This window comes from Oncorhynchus kisutch, linkage group LG2, assembly GCF_002021735.2.
Source record: "Oncorhynchus kisutch isolate 150728-3 linkage group LG2, Okis_V2, whole genome shotgun sequence".
In the NCBI taxonomy this organism is placed as follows: Eukaryota; Metazoa; Chordata; class Actinopteri; order Salmoniformes; family Salmonidae; genus Oncorhynchus; species Oncorhynchus kisutch.
The window spans coordinates 23447591-23469501 of record NC_034175.2 but is presented as its reverse complement, the minus strand read 5'-3'; the positions used below and the strand labels follow the sequence as shown (position 1 = coordinate 23469501).

At 40.5% G+C, this 21911-nt stretch overlaps 1 pseudogene; it reads right to left on the bottom strand.

Moving 5' to 3' along the window:
* LOC109909918 (nucleolar GTP-binding protein 2-like) overlaps positions 1–20536 on the bottom strand; it is a 32574-nt pseudogene extending 12038 nt beyond the window's left edge.
* Positions 20537–21911: the final 1375 nt, after the last annotated feature.

The window sequence follows — 21911 nt, the reverse complement described above, 5'->3', positions numbered from 1 at the left end:
TCTGAGCATCCAAGGCCCCGTTTTATGGCCCGTGCGTACCAAAAATAGCTCGGCAGCAGATGTGAGGACCCCGTGCGGAGCCGTATGCTCATAAGGGTGGTTAGAGTCGGGTGCCATGACAAAAGCTGGCCATTTGTACCAACTTCTGCTCCTTAGGGACCTACTTTTGACCAAATGGGGAGTGTAGTTCGGTCCGTATGGAGTGGGGAACTCGTGTGTGTGTGTGTGTGTCTGTGTGTGAGAGAAGGTGGTGCGCCTACCTTGCCAAACTGCCTGAGGAGTTGGATGAGGGAGCCCTTGCCGAACGAGTTGGTGAGGCTGGCATGAAAGGCCAGGGTGGGGTACTCGGCGGAGAGCACGGCTACCCAGCGTTTCTGGTTCGAAGACAACAAAACAGACAGACCTAAGTTAGACAGACATGGACATATATTTACTCTATATGAAATGTTAGTTTGCACAGCACGTGTGTCAGTATGAAAGGAAAGTAAGTCGATAGTAGTCTACAAAGCAGGCAAATATCAAACATCAAATATCCTGCAAGTATGCACATTTCAGTTGGCCATTGAACAATTTATGTCTAGAAATGTATCATTTACTCTAGGGGTCGGGCAGCATCTTCTCCGATGCTGATGGGTAAATAATATACTTTTGAGCGGGAATGAGGTGCGGTTCCACAAGATTAGCACTGGAGAATAACCCATTTAACACAAGGCACAAACCATGTGTCATTTCAATGGAAGGCTGACATTCCTTCATAATGTGTGCTGAACAGTGCATCTCTAGTGTAATTCCACTGGCACGACAGCAAAATCCTGCAGCACATCATGAAAACAGTTGGCGCGGACACCATCCTTCCTGCTTTGGTGACCGCCGAATCCACACACACACGTTATTTGAGGTCACAAGCTATCCTACGTCAAGGTAGAGCAAGCATGATACGGGATTGGGAAAAAAAGAAAAGTTGTGGATAACTACTTCCATAAAACTCCTGAGAACATCAACTCACTCCAGAAAACAATTGACATGGAAGGCATTGCCAGTCTTGATCATATATTAGTCTTTTGATCAAACACTACTGAGCCAAACCAAACTGAGCTGGTTTATTTTCCATCCGCCATAGTTGCTGCAACCGTGTTGAAAAAGACAATGTGAAAAGAAACAGACAGCTCAGTACAGTTTGGGTCGGCAATATAGCGTGAACGGGGTACATGTGTCGGCTTGGCCAGAGGTGTGGACTCGAGTCACATGACTTGGACTCGAGACGGACCCAAATCACAATGATGACTTGAGACGCGACTTGATAGAAACTAAAACTTGAGACTTGGGAGCCCTAAGACTCTGGACTCAACTTAGACTTGGAAATGATCTGGGCAGGTTGTCACTACTCACCATGCAGCATCGCACTTGAAATAAAACTGATTGGCTAGTGAAATGCACACTCTGCCCTCTGATTGGACCAGCAAGCTGTCAATCAACACAGGTCGGGTGGGGTGGAGCATCAAGCAACAATTACATAGCTGGTCTTACGGTATGTCAAAATTGCTTGGAATTGATAAGAGTTACGAACCTTGCATTAGGAATTTGTTGCTAAATTAATTATTACATAATCAAAATAATGAAAAGGGCTGTCTGGTAGCCTCAATAGATGGTCACAAAATCATGTGTCTGTAGAACTATAAAAAAAGTTATTTCTGCACAAAGCATAGTTCTGAGATATTGAGCATCAGATTTCACATACTAGATATCAGAACCGTTTTGTAGTGAATAAGATTTTTTTAAACCCATTAAAAAGGTCCTCACCATAAAAAGGTACAAGTGTCACATGATCTCAGTATATATACACACACCTGTTCTGAAAAGCCCCAGAGTCTGCAACACCACTAACAAGCGGCACCATGAAGACCAAGGAGCTCTCCAAACAGGTCAGGGACAAAGTTGTGGAGAAGTACAGATCAGGGTTGTGTTATAAAAAAATATCCAAAACTTCCCACGGAGCACCATTAAATCCATTATTAAAACAATTGAAAGAATATGGCACCACAACATACCTGCCAAGAGAGGGCCGCCCACCAAAACTCACAGACCAGGCAAGGAGCGCATTAATCAGAGGGGCAACAAAGAGACAAAAGACAACCCTGAAGGAGCTGCAAAGCTCCACAGCGGAGATTGAAGTATCTGTCCATAGGACAGTTTAAGCCGTACACACCACAGAGCTGGGCTTTAAGGAAGAGTGGCCAGAAAAAAGCCATTGCTTATAGAAAAAAAATAATCAAACACGTTTGGTGTTTGCCAAAAGGCATGTGGGAGACTCCCCAAACATATGAAAGAAGGTACTCTGGTCAGATGAGACAAAAAATTTAGCTTTTTGGCCATCAAGGAAAACAATGTCTGGCGCAAACCCAACACCTCTCATCACCCCGAGAATACTATTCCCAGGGTGAAGCATGGCAGTGGCAGGATCATGCTGTGGGGATGTTTTTGCATCAGCAGGGACTAGGAAACTGGTCAGAATTGAAGGATGACACTAAATACAAGGAAATTCTTGAGGGGAAACCTGTTTCAGTCTTCCAGAGATTTGCGACTGCGACGGAGGTTCACTTTCCAGCAGGACAATGACCCTAAGCATACTGCTAAAGCAACACTCAAGTGGTTTAAGGGGAAACATTTAAATGTCTTGGAATGGCCTAGTCAAAGCTCAGACCTGAATTGGTCCACTCACACAGACAGCATCGTGAAGAAGGCGCAGCAGCGCCTCTTCAACCTCAGGAGGCTGAAGAAATTCGGCTTGTCACCAAAAGCACTCACAAACTTCTACAGATGCACAATCGAGAGCATCCTGGCGGGCTGTATCACCGCCTGGTACGGCAACTGCTCCGCCCTCAACCGTAAGGCTCTCCAGAGGGTAGTGAGGTCTGCACAACGCATCACCGGGGGCAAACTACCTGCCCTCCAGGACACCTACACCACCCGATGTTACAGGAAGGCCATAAAGATCATCAAGGACATCAACCACCCGAGCCACTGCCTGTTCACCCCGCTATCATCCAGAAGGCGAGGTCAGTACAGGTGCATCAAAGCTGGGACCGAGAGACTGAAAAACAGCTTCTATCTCAAGGCCATCAGACTGTTAAACAGCCACCACTAACATTGAGTGGCTGCTGCCAACACACTGACACTGACTCAACTCCAGCCACTTTAATAATGGGAATTGATGGGAAATGTAAATATATCACTAGCCACTTTAAACAATGCTACCTTATATAATGTTACTTACCCTACATTATTCATCTCATATGCATACGTATATACTGTACTCTATATCATCGACTGCATCCTTATGTAATACATGTATCACTAGCCACTTCAACTATGCCACTTTGTTTACATACTCATCTCATATGTATATACTGTACTCGATACCATCTACTGTATCTTGCCTATGCTGCTCTGTACCATCACTCATTCATATATCCTTATGTACATATTCTTTATCCCCTTACACTGTGTATAAGACAGTAGTTTTGGAATTGTTAGTTAGATTACTTGTTGGTTATTACTGCATTGTCGGAACTAGAAGCACAAGCATTTCGCTACACTCGCATTAACATCTGCTAACCATGTGTATGTGACAAATAACATTTGATTTGATTTGATTTTGACCTCAATCCAATTGAGCATTTGTGGTATGACTTAAAGATTGCTGTACACCAGCAGAATCCATCTAACTTTAAGGAGCTGGAGTAGTTTGCCTTGAAGCCACGGTCCTTAGAGGGAGATGGCAAAGACATAGGTTACTATAAACCTGGTATCGTTTGATTGGTCAATGGTAGTTGTTTTTAGGTTGAAAAGGTTACACCTCAGATGGAATCAATGGAATCAAGGTCTCTTATCCTGTATCCAGTCCATGGAGGAAGTTTGTATGATCAATTCTCATTTCCTAGGCTTCTATGTCTCTGGCCTAATGGGCATCTTTGTTCATGCTTTGTCTTCAAAGTTAAGATCTATATACTTGGACAAATGCTTGTAACTTAAGCTTTATGCCTCATTTTACAAAGTAATTAAATACACTTCTATTTAGAATTCCATTCAGACATTTCTTGATTGCCTTTTACTGTAACTCAACTGTAGTCTCTTGCATATAGCCATTTATCTTTTGGAGCAAGATACATATTTGAATAGGCTAATTGCGTCGTCTTACTATGAGATGCACGGGAGGTACACTGAACAAAAATATAAACTAAACACGCAACAATTTCAGACTTTACCGAGTTACAGTTCCTAAAAGGAAATCAGCCAATTGAAATAAATTCATTAGGCCCTAGTCTATTGATTTCCCATGACTCGGGAATACAGATATGCATCTGTTGGTCACATATACCTTCAAAAAAGGTAGGGGTGTGGATCAGAAAACAAGTCAGTATCTGGTGTGACCACCATTTGCCTCATGCAGAGCGACATCTCCTTATCATAGAGTTGATCAGGCTATTGATTGTGGCCTGTGGAATGTTGTCCCACTCCTCTTCAATGGCTGTGAGAAGTTGTTGGATATTGGCGGGAATTGGAAGACGCTGTCGTAAATGTCAATCCAGAGCATCCCAAACATACTCAATGGGTGACATGTCTAGTGAGTATGCAGGCCATGGAAGAAATGGAACATTTTCAGCTTCCAAGAATTGTGTACAGATCTTTGTGACATGAGGCCGTGCATTATCATGCTGAAATACGATTTGATGGCGGCGGATGAATTTCACGACAATGGACCTCAATATCTTTCCAAGGTATCTCTGCGCATTCAAATTGCCATCAATAAAATGCAATTGTGTTCGTTGTTCGTAGGGTTGCAAAGGGTCAAAAACTTTCCGGGAAATTTCTGGAATTTTTCCATGGGAATTTAAGCAAAATTCCCCAACAACAAAAAAGTTAGCTTATAACAGTGAACATTTTTTTGTGGGATACACAAGGCAATTATAGGTCTTGTGGTATATTTTGGTTAAACTATCCCCAATTAAATGGAATACAACCCTCTGCATGCACAGTGAATTCTTCCATCATAGGTGCAGTGCACTCTTCCATCACATATACAGCTGATTCTCAAGATCTTGCACACTAATGAGATGCTATTGAGCCCACACTACTACACTGTCTGAGCCAAGGACGATATGCTTTCTGGTAAGTTTTGATTACAATACTGGTGGGGTGAATATATTTTATGACATACATGATTTTTTTGCTAAGTAGTAGATTGTAACCTATAGCAAGGTGTGTTTAATTTCTAACTTGTTTACAATTTCTGCTAGTTAGTTTTTTCTAGAAGAAAAAGAAACGCACACGTATTTAGGCGAGGTGCTGGCTAGCGGAGTAGAACTTGAAAATAAAGGAGAGCCGCACACTCTAGGAGCTCAGATGCAAAAATGTAATTACCAACGTTTCATCAGGGTATAATCATAAACACTGCGGGATGACTTGTTTATATAGTGTCAAAAGACACAGGTGTCTGTAATCATGGCCAAGAGTGGCCTAATATCATTGGTTAATTCTCAAGTATTAAAATGGCATACAAAGAACAGCATACAAAAAACAAATGGAGAGCATACAATCATAGATTCATTTTAGACTACACAAGCTTACAAACAATTACAATGGCAAAGTCACAATCACGGCTTCAGATCAAAGTCTACGTTGAGACCGAAGGGAGCAAGGGTCTTTAAGTTAAAGATCCAGGCAGCCTCTCGTTTTAACAATAAATGATCAAGGTCACCCCCTCTCCTAGGGAAGGTGACATGTTCGATGCCAATATAACGCAGAGACGATATCGAGTGGCCTGCCTCCAAAAAGTGGGCCGCAACTGGGTAAGTCAAGTTTTTGCACCTAATGGTGCTACGATGCTCTGAGATACGTACTTTTAATTCACGCTTTGTTTAACCCACAATTTTTACCACAAGGACAAGTTCTAAGATAAATAACTGCCTTAGTGGAGCACATAATAACCCCTTTGATTGGGATCTGTTTCCCTGTTTGTGGGTGTTTGAAGGATCTACATTTATAATTGCCATTGCATTGAGCACAGCCATTACACTTGTAATTTCCATCCAGTAGGGGCGCAAATGGACGTTGTTCAGGAATATCTTGGGGTGGTAAATCAGTGTAACAATTGGTTTCTGCCCCGCGAGAATACGACCGAGGGAAGGTCCGAAAACACATTACCAAGACTATCATCGGATTTTAGAATGTGCCAATGTTTATGAACGATTCCCTTAATTTGTTCAGAGCGCTTTGAATAGCGGGTTATTTCAGCTCATGAAACATGGGACCAACACTTTACATGTTGCATTGTTATTTTTGTCAGTGTAATACACATACACGATAATTATTACCCCCCTACACGTGCATTTGTCTCAGGATAGAGTAAAAGGGATCTCTTACCGTGACCCAGGTAGGGATAAGGTCACACTTGTTGAGCACGAAGATCAGATGCTTCCACGGCTTCTCCTTCCTCATGTAGGTCTCGATGCTCTGCGAGCGCGTACCCATGGGGTCGCGGGCATCCAGCACCTGTATGATGACGTCTGACGAGTCTATCACCTGTGGGTTAAGGAGTGATATTGAGAGAGGAAGGCAGAGTCAGGGTTTGGGCATAACCAGGAGTGAGAGAGTTCGTAGCTGAGCTAAACTCATCTCGAATCACTATATTTCAGAAACATTTTTTCAGTGAAGTAAAAGCGCATGCATGACTGTCTCTGTGGTCCATTTTTCCTCTATGGCAGTGACTGAGGCTGCATGACTGCAAAGCCTAGTCAGACTGGCCTGCTTGCTCACGTATCCAACCCCATCACTGCCTGCACACCCCAGCTCGCCATCACGACTAAATAACATTTTAAAACTGATAGAGGTGCACAGAAAGAATGGAGAGAGAAAAGCAGCTGTGTAGACTAATGGCTTGTTAGGGATGCAGAGAGCTGCTCACAGCCGTCACACGTGATATTATTGGACGACGCATTCTGCTATGACATATCGGACATCACGTTCTGACCTTTGATATTCTATTTGTAGGAAGCGTAGGGATGCATTCTGTAATTCATTTTGATATGAGAAACATAGCGGCAAGTTTGCATCCCTGATACCTGCACCGTACGCAGTTTCTATTAGGAAATATCAAGGTGAACTAAAATAAACATTCCTAGATCAGATAGACAGATGCTGTACCTTGTAGAGTCTCCCCAAATCCTCTTCGACTGGCCCTTCTTGAAGATCTCCCCACGAGCCTCCTCTCTGTGTGTAGATAACATACAGTGCAACAGGTGCCACACCCAAACAATAACCACAGACTGGAACTGCTCATGTGGTCCAACATACAGTCTAAAGCTAGGCTATATTATCAAAACAAAGAAAATGGAGTATCAATCATGGATTTGGGGTAGTAGTAAATAGAAAACGGATAGTAGTTATTGGTATACCTGAAAAAGCCCAGTACGTTTGGAAGGCATTGTCACTGTCAGTCAAAGTGACATCAGTGATAGTAGCCAGTGACAGAATTAACACGCGCAAACTGCACTCACCTGACCCCATCGTCCTCTGTGACCAAGTCGCGGTCCTTCTCAGTGCTGTAGGTCTGTACCGAGACCTCAGCCTGTTCTGCCAGGTCCTTCATGTCTCCCACCATCAGATTGGGTCGTTTACGCTGCGCCTTGGGCCCGAACGTGGTCTCAAAGCCCTCGGTGTCCAGGATGTGTACCTTAGAGTTCTGCAGAAGATGGTGGTCAAGGGGAGGAGACGGGGAGAGATAATTTAGACAAAATTGTTTGACAGACTGCACTGGTTAGATAACAGGAGGAGAAACAGGGGCTTTTGCAATCTATTTGAGAGGCCATTCTATCACAGCTGCTTCCTGAGAGAAGCAGCAGGAGGGACACATTAGGAAGACAGACAGGGGGAAGACTTGACGATAGATGTGAAAGATGGATGTGGAAATGTGGGACGATAGATGCGATTATGTCTGTGCTGTACTCTCTTATTATGGTCCTCAAATGGGTGTCTGAGCTCTATAACCATAAGCGTCCTCAAAATGTCTGCAAGTTGTTCAGCTGCCTTACAGACAAACCACAACCCAGGGGGGCTGGAGAAGAGCAGTTCTGTGCTCGCCCAACAGATTTACGGCCGCCTGCGTTGTATCACAGAGTGTGGCTTTGTAATGCCGCATGCAATGCAAAATAAATGCATCCGGTAAAGCAACAGTTGCTCTCTCTCCCTCGTGTGAAGAAACAAGCAGAATAAAAACCCAACGGCTTGGAGGGGGTTACAGTTGGAACACAACTCTTGGGTGGAACAGTAGTGGAGAGAAAGCACAGTGATGTAGAATTCCGTGTGAGGTATAGGTTAGGTTGTAATTAGTTGGAGCAAACTGCAAAGCTTTATGCGACGGAGCTGGTGGCCATGTTCCAGGGGTTCCACCAATAAACAACGGCGGAGAACAAACACAGCACCTCAAGTATGCAGTGAAACTGTCAATAAACTGCATTGTCTGAGCCAGATCTGATTAGGAGTTAAATTATCCTCCGAAACAGCCGTAAAAGGTAGCCTTAGTCCCATTGCAACACGGAGAGAGAGAGAAAACAAACAAACAGTTTATGGATCTCGTCAAAAGCAACGATGTTTAAGATTTCAGCTTCACCTTGACCATCCGCCAGGATGTTTTGGAGGTTGTTCTTTCTAAAACGACGTGTCCATCACCTCCAGTTTCATTCTTCCACCCCTTCTGGTCTTGTTTTGAAGTATTCTAATGCGAAGCCTGGCTTTTTAAATTAAAATCTAACAGTAAATGACAACAACAAAAAATCCTTGGGGTGGGGGAAGCAAAAAACTCCAAATACGTGCTACAGACTGAAGACAGAAACTATGGTGAAAACATCACCATAAAAATAGAATAAGAGACCTGACAAAGACCTTGGCGAGAATACTCAGCCAACAAACGGTGAAGATCAGGAACAGATCAGAAGACAGAGAACCAGAATTGACATCAAATTAAAAATTATTTATGCAACGTATCTGGACTTGCTCACATTCCTTTGGCATGGGGCTCAATTCCCATAAAATGGCAAGAGGAAGGAGGAGTGGGGAAAGGAGGGAGAGTAAAAAAAAAAAGGAAAAGGCCATTCATTTCAAACAGCTTTGAGCGTCTTGAAAGGTCTCGCACGCATATGGAGCTATTTAGAGGGAAAAGAACACAGAAAAACTCACTCAACAACAATGTTCAGAGAGAACATGAAGAACTGGACAGAAGTATTGTTTGTAGTCTTTTGGGGCGTTTTTTTATTATAGCTAGGCGAAAATGGACTATAAGTCATATTGTGATACATTTGACCATGTTGCTCAATAATAAATACAATAACATTCACTGCACATTAGTGGCAGTTGATGATTAAAAAAGCTATTATTTCATGCAGCATATACAGGGAATGCATGACTAATATTTTTATATGAAACCTGTCAAAATAAAATCCAGAATTATCAGATTTATTTTTGGCTCTTCAGAGAATTTGACGATATCTTTGTTCATATTGGCCTATAAGCTATATTATTCACATCCTGAGGAAGTGCAAAACATTTTGCTAGATTGATAACTCAAATTATTTTTGTGTTTATATATAGCCATGTAGGATCATTTATTAATCCATCAGTTAAATGTAGGCTAATGTCCTACAACAAAACTTTCCAGCACTTGATGTAACTGAAAGAGTAAAAGCTTTTTTTTTTTAAACTAATTTGCCTGCAGTAGCACTTTCGTCAATGGTCATATGGTTGTGCTTCTCAGAATGCATCTCTCCCTCCACCATGCGCATATCTCACACAGCAGCCGGCCGCGAAACAGGGACAGGCAGATACTTTCATAGTAGGAATCAACATAATGCATAGGCTATTACGGTTGAGAAAATAATGGTTTTAGAGCAATCTACAGGAACATTGTGTAGCAAAATCACCCAGGGGCGCAAAGTTGGCCAACTACATCGAACTCTCTCTTGCAAAGCACAACTCGATACAGGCAGGTTGGATCATTGTGAAGCAGAGCAAAACGAGCGGAATAGGCCAGTTGGAGAGGAAGATCCCACCTGACCTGTCAACCCGTGCATTTTTCACCTCACAAATACAGCCTGGTTAAACCGGAATGAACGCTCAGTCTGGTGTAACCAGGCTCTGAGAAATAGGCTGCCTGAGGAAAACAGTGTAATGATTTTACAATGAGTTAACTGACTTTTTAACTGACTCAGATGACTGGTTCAAATAAAAGAATAAGATGATAGTTGGAGTTGCATTGTTAGATTTCAGTGAAGCCTTTAATTTTATTGATCATAAATTGTTATTGAAAAAAACTCACTTGCTATGGCTTTACATCACATGGTTGCAGAGTTATTTATCCAACAGAACCTAGAGTGTTCTAACGTCAGATACAGTATATATACAAAAGTATGTGGACACCCCTTGAAATTAGTGGATTTGGCTATTTCAGCCTCACCATTGCTGACGGGTGTATAAAATACGAGCACACCGCTATGCAATCTCCATAGACAAACACACGGCCCTACTGAAGAGCTCAATGACTTTCAATGTGGCACCGTCATAGAGAAATCTTCATGCTACAGCATAAAATGGACATTCTAGACGATTCTGGGCTTCGAACTTTGTGGCAACAGTTTGGAGAAGGCCCTTTCCTGCTTCAGCATGACAATGCCCCGATGTGCAAAGCCAGTTCTTTACAGAACTGGTTTGTCGAGATCAGTGTGGAAGAACTTGACTGGCCTGTACAGAGCCCTGACCTCAAGACCATCGAACACCTTTGGAATGAAATGGCACGCCGACTGCGAGCCAGGCCTAATCAGCCAACATTAGCGCCCAATCTCACTAAATGCTCAAAGCTGAAAGTCCTTGCAGCAATGTTCCAACATCTAAGTGGAAAGCCTTCCCAGAAGAGTGGAAAATGTTATAGCAGCAAAGCGGAGACCATATTAATGCCCATGATTTTGGAATGAGCTGTTCGACGAGCAGGTGTCCACATACTTTTGGTCATTATGCATCTATTTTTCTTTTACAAGTGATTTGCCACAAAGCTATAATGACTGTATGTAGATGAGTCCACACGCTACATTTCAGCAACCAAAGCCAGAGGGCTCACTGAAATTCTAAATAAGGAGTAGTGGGCATCAGAACAGGTGATTCATAATAAACTTGCTTTTCATTTTAATATAGTAAAGACATTGTATTTGGTTCAAAACATTCCCGAAGACCTAAACTGGAGTTGTACATAAAGGTGTGAGAGCAAGTTGAGGAAGCTAAACTCCTAGGTATTACATTGGATGGTCAAGTGATATTGACAAAGTCGTGGTGAAGATGGGGAGGGTTATGTCTGTTATAAAAAGATGTTCTGCGTTTGACACAAATCAACTGTACTAGTTGTTCAGGCTCTGCTCCCATCTTGATTACTGTCCGGTAATAGGGTCAAGTGCAGGAGAGAAAGACCTAGCAAAGCTGCAGCTGGCTCAAAACAGAGCAGCACGCCTTGCCCTTAACTGTACATACAGAACTAAAATCAACAACATGCATGCCAGTCTTTCTTGGTTGAGGATTGATGAGCGATTAACTGCTTCTGATCTACTTTTTATAAGAAATATTACTGACGAAAATTAGAGGTCGACTTATTCTAATGGCGATTATTCAAGGACCAAAAAGATTAAAATTGGACGATTCATGTTTATTTATATATACAGTTTAAGTCTGAATTTACATACACTTCAGTTAGAGTCATTAAAACTCATTCTTCAACCACTCCACAAATTTCTTGTTAACAAACTACAGTTTTGGCAAGTCGGTTAGGGCATCTACTGTGTGCATGACAAGTAAGTTTTCCAACAATTGTTTACAGATATATCACAATTCCAGTGGGTCAGAAGTTTACGTACACTAAGTTGACTGTGCCTTAAACAGCTTGGAAAATTCCAATAAATTATGTCAATGCTTTAGAAGCTTCTTATAGGCTAATTGACACCATTTGAGTCAATTGGAGGTGTACCTGTGGATGCATATCAAGGCCTACCTTCTAACTCAGTGCCTCTTTGCTTGACTTCATGGGAAAATCAAAAGAAATCAGCCAAGGCCTCAGGAAAAAAAACTGTAGGCCTCCACAAGTCCGGTTCATCCTTGGGAGCAATTTTCGAGCTGACAAGGTACAAATCTGTCGTTCTGCCCCTGAACAGGCAGTTAAACCCACTGTTCCTAGGCCGTCATTGAAAATAAGAATTTGTTCTTAACTGACTCGCCTAGTAAAATAAAAAGGTTAAATAAAAAATAAAAATTTTTTTAATTAAAATGCCTGAAGGTACCACGTTCATCTGTACAAACAATGGTACGCAAGAATAAACACCATGGGACCACGCAGCCATCATACTGCTCAGGAAGGAGACGCGTTCGGTCTCCTAAAGATGAACGTACTTTGGTGCGAAAAGTGCAAATCAATCCCAGAACAGCAGCAAAGGACCTTGTGAAGATACTGGAGGAAACAGGTACAAATGTATCTATAGCCACAGTAAAACGCCACTGCTCCAAAACCACCATAAAAAAAAGCCAGACTACGATTTGCACCTGCACCTCAGGGCAAAGATTGTACTTTTTGGAGAAAAGTCCTCTGGTCTGATGAAACAAAAATAGAACTGTTTGTCCATAATGACCATCATTATGTTTGGAGGAAAAAGGGGAAGGCTGGAAAATTGTGGATATAATTGAAGCAACATCTCAAGACATCAGTCAGGAAGTTAAAGCTTCATCACAAATGGGTCTTCCAAATGGACAATGATCCCAAGCATACTTCCAAAGTTGTGGCAAAATGGCTTGAAGACATCAAAGTCAAGGTATTGGATTGGCCATCACAAAGCCCTCACCTCAATCCTATGGAAAAATTAAAAAGTGTGTGTGAGCAAAGAAGCCTACAAACCTGACTCAGTTACACCAGCTCTGTCAGGAGGAATGGGCCACAATTCACCCAACCTATTGTGGGAAGCTTATGGAAGGCTACCCAAAACATTTGACCCAGGTTAAACAATTTCAAGGCAATGCTACCAAATACTAATTGAGTGTATGTAAACTTCTGACCCACTGGGAATGTGATGAAAGAAATTAAAGCTGAAATAAATAATTCTCTACTATTATTCTGACATTTCACATTCTTAAAATAAAGTGGTGATTCTAACTGACCTAAGACAGGGAATTTTTACTAGGATATAAAATGTCAGGAATTGTGGAAAAACTGAGTTTAAATGTATTTGGCTAAGATGTATGTAAACTTCCGACTTCAACTGCATGTATTTGTAATAATGACAATTACAACATTTTTTACTTAATATAATACATCAATAAATTCAATTTAATCTCAAATGAATAATGAAACATGTTCAATTTGGTTTAAATAATGCAAAAACAGTGTTGGAGAAGAAAGTAAAAGTGCAATATGTGCCATGTAAAAAAGCTAACGTTGAAGTTCCTTGCTCAGAACATGAGAACATATGAAAGCTTTTAACACGAGTCGTCAATATTCCCAGTTAATAAGTTTTAGGTTGTAGTTATAGGAATTATGACACGTTGACTATTTATCTCTATACCATTTGTATTTCATATACCATTGACTATTGGATGTTCTTATAGGCACTTTCGTATTGCCATCACCCGCTTGAAGTCATAAAGAGCTCTGTGAATCAAGAATTGCTAAGAGCTGCTGGCAAACGCAGTAAAGTGCTGTTTGAATTAAGCCTGCTGCTGCCGCCTACCACCGCTCAGTCAGACTGCTCTATCAAATCATAGATTTATTGATAATAAACACACAGAAATACAATCAATGGTCATTAATATGGTCATATCCGGAAACGATCATTTTGAAAACAAAAAACATTTATTCTTTCAGTGAAATACGTATTTTATCAAAGGGGTGGCAACACTACGTCTAAATATTGCTGTTACATTGAAGGTTGTGCAATGTTATGTCATAAATATGTAAAAATCTGGCAAATTAATTCTGGTCCTTGTTGGGAAGAAATGGTCTTCCCACAGTTCACAATGAGCCAGGTGGCCCAAACTGCTGCATATACCCTGACTCTGCTTGCACTGAACGCAAGAGAAGCGACAATTTCCCTAGTTAATATTGCCTGCTAACATGAATGTCTTTAACTAAATATGCAGGTAAAAAAAAATCAAAACTACTTGTGTATTGATTTTTCAAAGGCATTATGAATGGGTACATTTGTGCAACGAATGTGCTTTTTTCACGATTGCGGTTTTGTTAAATCGTCATCCGTTTGGCGAAGTTGAAGTAGGCTGTGATTCATTGATAAATTAACAGGCAACGCATTGATTATATGCAATGCAGGACATGCTAGTTAACCTAGTAATATCAACCATGTGTAGTTAACTAGTGATTATGTGAAGATTGTTTTTTATAAGATACATTTTTTATATATTTTTTTACCTTTATTTAACTAGGCAAGTCAGTTAAGAACAAATTCTTATTTTCAATGACGGCCTAGGAACTGTGTTCAGGGGGAGAACGACAGATTTGTACCTTGTCAGCACGGGGGTTTGAACTTGCAACCTTCCAGTTACTAGCCCAATGCTCTAACCACTAGGCTACCCTGCCGGCCCTAATGCTAGCTAGCAACTTACCTTGGCTCCTTGCAGCCACAAGGTCATTTTGATGCTGCACTTGCGTAACAGGTGGTCAGCCTGCCATGCAGTCACCTCGTGGATTGCGATGTAAATCGGCATCCAAAAAGGCCGATTGTTATGAATAATTGTTATGAATAATTGGCATGGCCGATTCAAGTTATCGGTCGACCTCTAGTCTATATAATCAAATAACATTCAGCTCAGATACCCAAGAAAACATGCCAACAAGGGTTTCTTCAAAAACCGAATTCACTGCAACGCACAGTTTTATACAGAGCCATGATCGCATGGAACTCACATCTCCAATTATTCAAGCAAAACTACCTAAAAACAGATTAAAAAGCAACTCATGGAACAGCGGGGACAGTGAGGAGCCACTTTTTTAAAAATGTATTGTTTGTATAATGTTGTATTTAAAATGTGTGTGACTTGTCTATCAGTGTTTTGAGTTTGTGGACCCCAGGAAGAATAGCTGCTGCTTCTGAAAAAGCTAATAGGGATCCAAATAAATAACATTTTATGTTCATATCACACAAGACTGACAGACCGCTACAGCTTTGCCAGATGGGACAATATTGAATAACATTGCGTGAGATCGAACACAATTGACACTCCCTGTAGTCAAAAACATCACCACCACAAATATGAAAGCACACAGTGTGGAGAGTGCCGTCTGCTCAGCATCAAGTAGCCAACTCCACCCCAGTATTGAGTCACTTGGTGTCCTAATTTGACCGGGGTCGTATTCATTAGGCACCAAACAGAAGACTAAAAGTCCTGAATCACTTTTAGTTCAGAGTCGCAAAACATTTTGCTACAGTGGGCTAATGTAGCATGGTCTACCGAAACGTTGGTACTTTTCGATACTAAAAACATGAACGGTTTGATACTAGAATTTGTTACTTTCGGCACTTGTGTCAAATGTGTCTCAAGTCATATACGGATTGAGAGGAGCTAGTCTGTCTAGTAATTTGTCTGAATCTTTTCAAGGGGGACAGTAGTAAGATAGCCAGGCTACTTGCGCATGCAGCAGACACAGCGCAAGCCACATTTGAGAAGCAAGCGGGAGAGAGAAAATGCCAACAACATGGCTTCTTCAAACTAAAACATAACTCCACACCCCCATGTTGTTGACGAAACGGTCTCCAGAAGTGAACTATGGGAATACTTTGCGTACAGAGCAGATGAGGGCCAGCCAACAGAAACAACTAAGCACAAGGTGCTACAAAGCAGTGCAGTGCAAGGAAGGTTTATTCCAAAACGACCAACAATTTTTTAGTGTGGAGAAAAAGTATGTGAACCCTTTAGAATTACCTGGATTTCTGCATAAATTGGTCATAAAACGTGATCTGATCTTCATCTAAGTCACAACAATGGACAAACAGTCTGCTTAAACTAAAAACAAACAATTATAATTTGTCATGTCTTTATTGAACACACAGTGTAAACATTCACAGTGTAGGTTGGAAAAAGTATGTGAAACCTTGGATTTAATAACAGGTTGACCCTTCTTTGGCAGAAATAAACTCAACCAAACGTTTTCCGTAGTTGCGGAACAGACCTGCACAACGGTCAGGAGGAATTTTAAACCATTCTGTTTTACAAAACTGTTTCAGTTCAGCAATATTCTTAGGATGTCTGGCGTGAACCACTCGAGGTCATGCCACAGCATCTCAATTGGGTTGAGGTCAGAACTGACTGGGCCACTCCAGAAGGAATATTGTTGATCTGTTGTTGATATATTTCTGTCTTTTGGGTTGTTGTCCTGTTGCATCACATAACTTCTGTTGAGATTCAATTGGAGGACAGATAGCCTTACATTGTCCTGCAAAATGTCTTAATAAAATTGGAAAATAATTTTTCCGGTCGATAATAGCAAGCTGTCCAGGATCTGAGGCATCAAAGCAGCCCCAAACCATGATGCTCCCTCCACCATACTTTACAGTTGGGATGAGGTTTGATGTTGGTGTGTTGTGCCTTTTTTTCCTCCACACAGTGAGGTGTGTTCCTTCCAAACAACACAACTTCAGTTTAATCTGTCCACAGAATTGTTCCAGTAGCGCTGTGGAACATCCAGGTGCTCTTTTCCGAACTTCAGACGTGCAGCAATGTTTATTTTGAACAGCAGTGGCTTCTTCCATGGTGTCCTCCCATGAAAACCATTCTTGTTTAGTGTTTTACGTACTGTAGACTCGTCAACAGAGATGTTAGCATTTCTGTAAGTCTTTAGCTGACACTCTAGGATTCTTCCTAACCTAATTGAGCCTTCTGCGCTGTGCTCTTGCAATCATCTTTGCAGGACGGCCACTCCTAGGAAGAGTAGCAACAGTGCTGAAATGTGTCCATTTACAGACAATTTGTCTTACCGTGGACATTCTTTCAGAGATACTTTTGTAACCCTTTCCATCTTTATGGAAGGCAACCATTCTTAATCTTAGGTCTTCTGAGTTCTTTTGTCCGAGGTTCACATCAGGCAATACTTCTCGTGAATAGCACACTCAAATTTTGTGATGTTTTTTTTAATGGGGCAGGGCAACTCTAACCAAAATCTCCAATCTCGTCTCATTGATTCGACTCCAGGTTCATTGACTCCAATTAGCTTTTGGAGAAGTCTTTAGCCTAGGGGTTCACATTTTTCCCAACCTACACTATGAATGTTTAAATTATGTATTCAATATAGACCAGACAAATACAATTTGTGTGTTATTAGTTTAAGCACAATGAGTTTGTCTATTGTGACTTAGATGAAGATCAGATCAAATTTGATGTCAAATTTATGCAGAAACCCAGGTAATTCCAAAAGGTTCATACTTTTTCTTGCCACCGTACACGGAACATTTGCATTGTAATGTTATTCTAATAGCAACTAAATTTGAATGACTTGAGTGAGAATGACGAACATACAGTACCAGTCAAAAGTTGACACACCTACTCATTCAAGTGTTTTTCTATATTTTTTACATTTTCTACATCAAAACTATGAAATAACATACGGAATCATTTAGTAACCAAAATATATTTTATATTTCAGATTCTTCAAAGTAGCCACCCTTTGCCTTGATGACAGCTTTGCACACTCTTGGCATTCTCTTAAATAGCTCCATGAGGTAGTCACCTGAAATGCATTTCAATTAACAGGTGTGTCTTCTTAAAAGTTCATTTGTGGAATTTCTTTCCTTCTTAATGCATTTGAGCCAATCAGTTGTGTTGTGACAAGGTAGGGGTTGTAAAGAACATAGCCCTATTTGGTAAAAGACCAAGTCCATATTATGGCAAGAACAGCTCAAATAAGCAAAAAGAAACGACAGTCCATCATTACTTTAAGACATGAAGATAAGTCAATCCAGAAAATGTCAAGAACTTTGAAAGTGTCTTCAAGTGCAGTCTCAAAAATCATCAGGCGCTATGATGAAACTGGCTCATGAGGACCACCATGACTGCTGCAGAGGTTAAGGTCATTAGCGTTACCAGCCTCAGAAATTGCAGACCAAATAAATGCTTATTGAGTTCAAGTAACATCAACTGTTCACTGGCTAATTGACCAAGAAGGAGTGATGACGTGCTGCATCAGATGACCTGGCCTTCACAATCACCCAACCTGATCCCAATTGAGATGGTTTGGGATAAGTTGGACCACAAAGTGACAGAAAAGCAGTGCTCAGCATATGTGAGACAACTCCTTCAAGACTGTTGGAAAAGCATTGCTCATGAAGCTGATTGAGAAAATGCCAAGAGTGTGCAAAGCTGTCATTAAGGCAAAGGGTGCTACTTTGAAGAATCTAAAATATATTTAGATTTGTTTACCACTTTTTTGGTTACTACATGATTCCATGTGTTATTTCATAGTTTTGATGTCTTCACTATTTTTCCACAATGTAGAAAATAGTCTAAATAACTCTTGGGGGTAATTAATATGGTGTTTTATTTTTTGAAAGAAATTGAAATATATTATTTTAGATGTTGTACTAGATATGGGTTAAATAAAAAATAAAAACTAGCCATCAACATATTGTTCAATGCTAAAAATAAATAAAGGCCAGTGGTTATTCTGTGACATTTTTTGCAAATGTATTGTTTCAGTGTCCTGATACTAAACCTGGTATCGATGTCAAAATGCTGGTATTGTGACAACACCAGTGTGCTCAAATGAATGCGCCCCTGCTTGGTACTCACGTGTGCCTTGACTCTGTCGTGCAGGAGGGACATGGGCAGCCTGCTCTGTTTCATTACCACGCGGTATGGGTCCTTCTTCACCGCACCCATCTCATCCTGAAACTTCTGTAGGGATGACTGCTTGATGACCCGAGTGTTTGCTGAGACAGTGGAGACCAGAGGGGAAGAATTAACCAGTGTGTGTGTGTGTGAGAAAGTTGAGGCTGCCATCTTATCTCTCCATACACAGATATTTAAAAAAAAAGAAGGCATAAAACAGATTTATTCTTACAAATCAAGAGTTTGCTAGACTATATTGACAAGAACTCCACCATTCTGTATACAGTTTCAACTTGCTTCAACTAGCCAATCAATTGTTAGACAAATTGCCATTATACCTGTCAAATCAATAATAAAAACAGAGCCAAGAGAATTTGTGGATTAACTTGAGACAGTGTGGCAATTGCAGTTAACAGCACTACTCACCAAACCATTTGATGTTGGGCTCCACTCTGGCCTGTGTCCCATCAGCCACTGTGGACTGGTACGACAAACGCTTGATCACCTGGCCTCTGTTGTTGCTAATGGCAGAGGAAATAGTCAGTGGCCACAAAAGCAGGTGCATGGAAATTATATTACAGTCAAATATATTACAACAATCTTTTTTTTTTTAAATGAAGAGGAGCTACATATAGAATACCAGGGTGGCAGGGTAGCCTAGTGGTTAGAGCATTGGACTAGTAACCAGAAGGTTGCAAGTTCAAATCCCCGAGCTGACAAGGTACAAATCTGTCGTTCTGCCCCTGAACAGGCAGTTAACCCACTGTTCCTAGGCCGTCATTGAAAATAAGAATTTGTTCTTAACTGACTTGCCTAGTTAAATAAAGGTAAAATAAATAAAAATTTAATTAAAACTGGTGTGGTTGATCTGGGTAAAGTGTCAACTGCTGACCTGAGAGTTACACTAGCATTAAAGGAAAGAGTTCAAATGGAAGTGTCACATGTTGTTTTCTCTCCACCACCATCTCTGCTTTTGTCTGTACATATTCAGACGCCTGACAGTTGCCCGGTCCCTCATGCTGTTGCCTGAACCTGCAGGAGTCTTTGGTCGGTCTGTAAAAGGTAGAGTCATAAGGTTATGGTGATATATGCCACACAGTGTTAGAGATTATAGGTGTGTGGTGGTATTTTGGGTTAATTAATTGTCAGTGTCAGAACAATATTGGAAATCCATATAAGAAGTGTAGTTCTCAATTGTGTTATGGAAGTTAAGTTGTGTTTTTGGCAAAAGGTTTAACATAATGTGTAGCTAAATTAGCTAGTTACTGAACTAATTATGTCAGTGCCAAACATATTGTATACGTTTCCATTTCTAGCTAACACGAATGTCACATATGGACCAAATGTGTCTGTGTTAGACGATACAGACAGATCTATCAGAGAGAAAGTCTATCGCGTTAGCTAGCTAACATTAGCTGTAAACAAACAGTAACGTTACATAGAGCATGGACTGTAACATACCAGGATTACTGCTGGCCGCCGATGTGTTTATCGTGCTTTTCCCCTTGAACCGTGGCTTCACCATCTTGACAGGTTATTTGACACACGTAGAAAACACTCAAAATGTCAAGTTATAGCTTCAACTTCTTCTATGTACCCGAACCACGTGTCCTAAACCAGTCCCGCAGATTCCGGAAGGACGTTATCAGAGAGCGACAATACATGTGTTCTTTATTATTTTAATTTTTTTTTTTTTTTTTGTGTGTATATATATATATATACAAACAGGCAATGATACCATATGGTAAGGGGTAAAACAAATGACCTTAAAATATACACACATATTGATTGTTTTCACAGCTTTCTTATTAGAAGAATGTAGAATGGTCTTAATGTACTGTTCAAATTCCTTACAGAAAACACGGAAGAGTATTTTTTTATTAGTGAATTTACCTTTATGAATATGAAATTTTGCCATTAGCAAAATTAGATTTATGAGGGTAAAACAAATTACAGATTATACAAAGACCTTAAAATATACACACATATTGATTGTTTTAACAGCTTTCTTATTAGAAGAATGTAGAATGGTCTTAATGTACTGTTCAAATTCCGGAAGAACACGGAAGAGTGTTTTTTTATTAGTGAATTTACATTTATGAATATGAAATTTTGCCATTAGCACAATTAGATTTATGAGGTAAAATTATGAATGTCTTTTTTGAGATTCTTCAGGTAATGATTTGCAGGGTAATACTTATTGTTCATTCTGAAAGAGACCTCTTTGACCTTGTTAACAAGCAGGTATTTGTGTGGTAATAACCAGACTTTTCCCCAACAGATATTTTAGACAGATGTATTCCAGTAAGTTGTGACATAAGGAATGGATACAATATCCCTTTGAAATAAAGCACATATAGATCTGTTCTGAGGGAACAAGGAGAAACACATTTTTCCTACTGAAGAGTCAACTGGATTAAGCGAGGGTAGGTCAAGAAGGTGAGGTCTGGTTACACCTCTAAATAACATGAGAGTTCCAAATGGAATAGCATCAAAGACTATGGCAAACTCTCTAGCTGTAACAGGGATATTGTAATGAGATATAAATTCCTCATAATTGAATAACATTCCTTCTGCATTAAAAAGTTTACTCACCAGCAGGATATGATTATGATTAAATCAATACTTTTTTCTATAAAAAATATCCTTCCAAATGAAATACCTATGCAGGAAAAAAAATTATGTTTATATATTAACGACCACGCTAAGAATACTTTTTAATTTTGTAGGAATCTTATCAATGTTATCCAGGCTGCATCACATCCGGCCGTGATTGGGAGTCCCATAGGGCGGCGCACAATTGGCCCAGCGTCGTCCGGGTTTGGCCAGGGTAGCCCGTCATTGTAAATAACAATTTGTTCATTACTAGCTTGCCTAGTTAAATAAAGGTTAAATACAATTTTAAAAAACAATAATTGCAAAGTAACATAAAATTGAAGCCACCAAAACGGGAGAAGATATAATGAGGGATGAAATTCCAAATTGAAGTTGGATTCTATAAG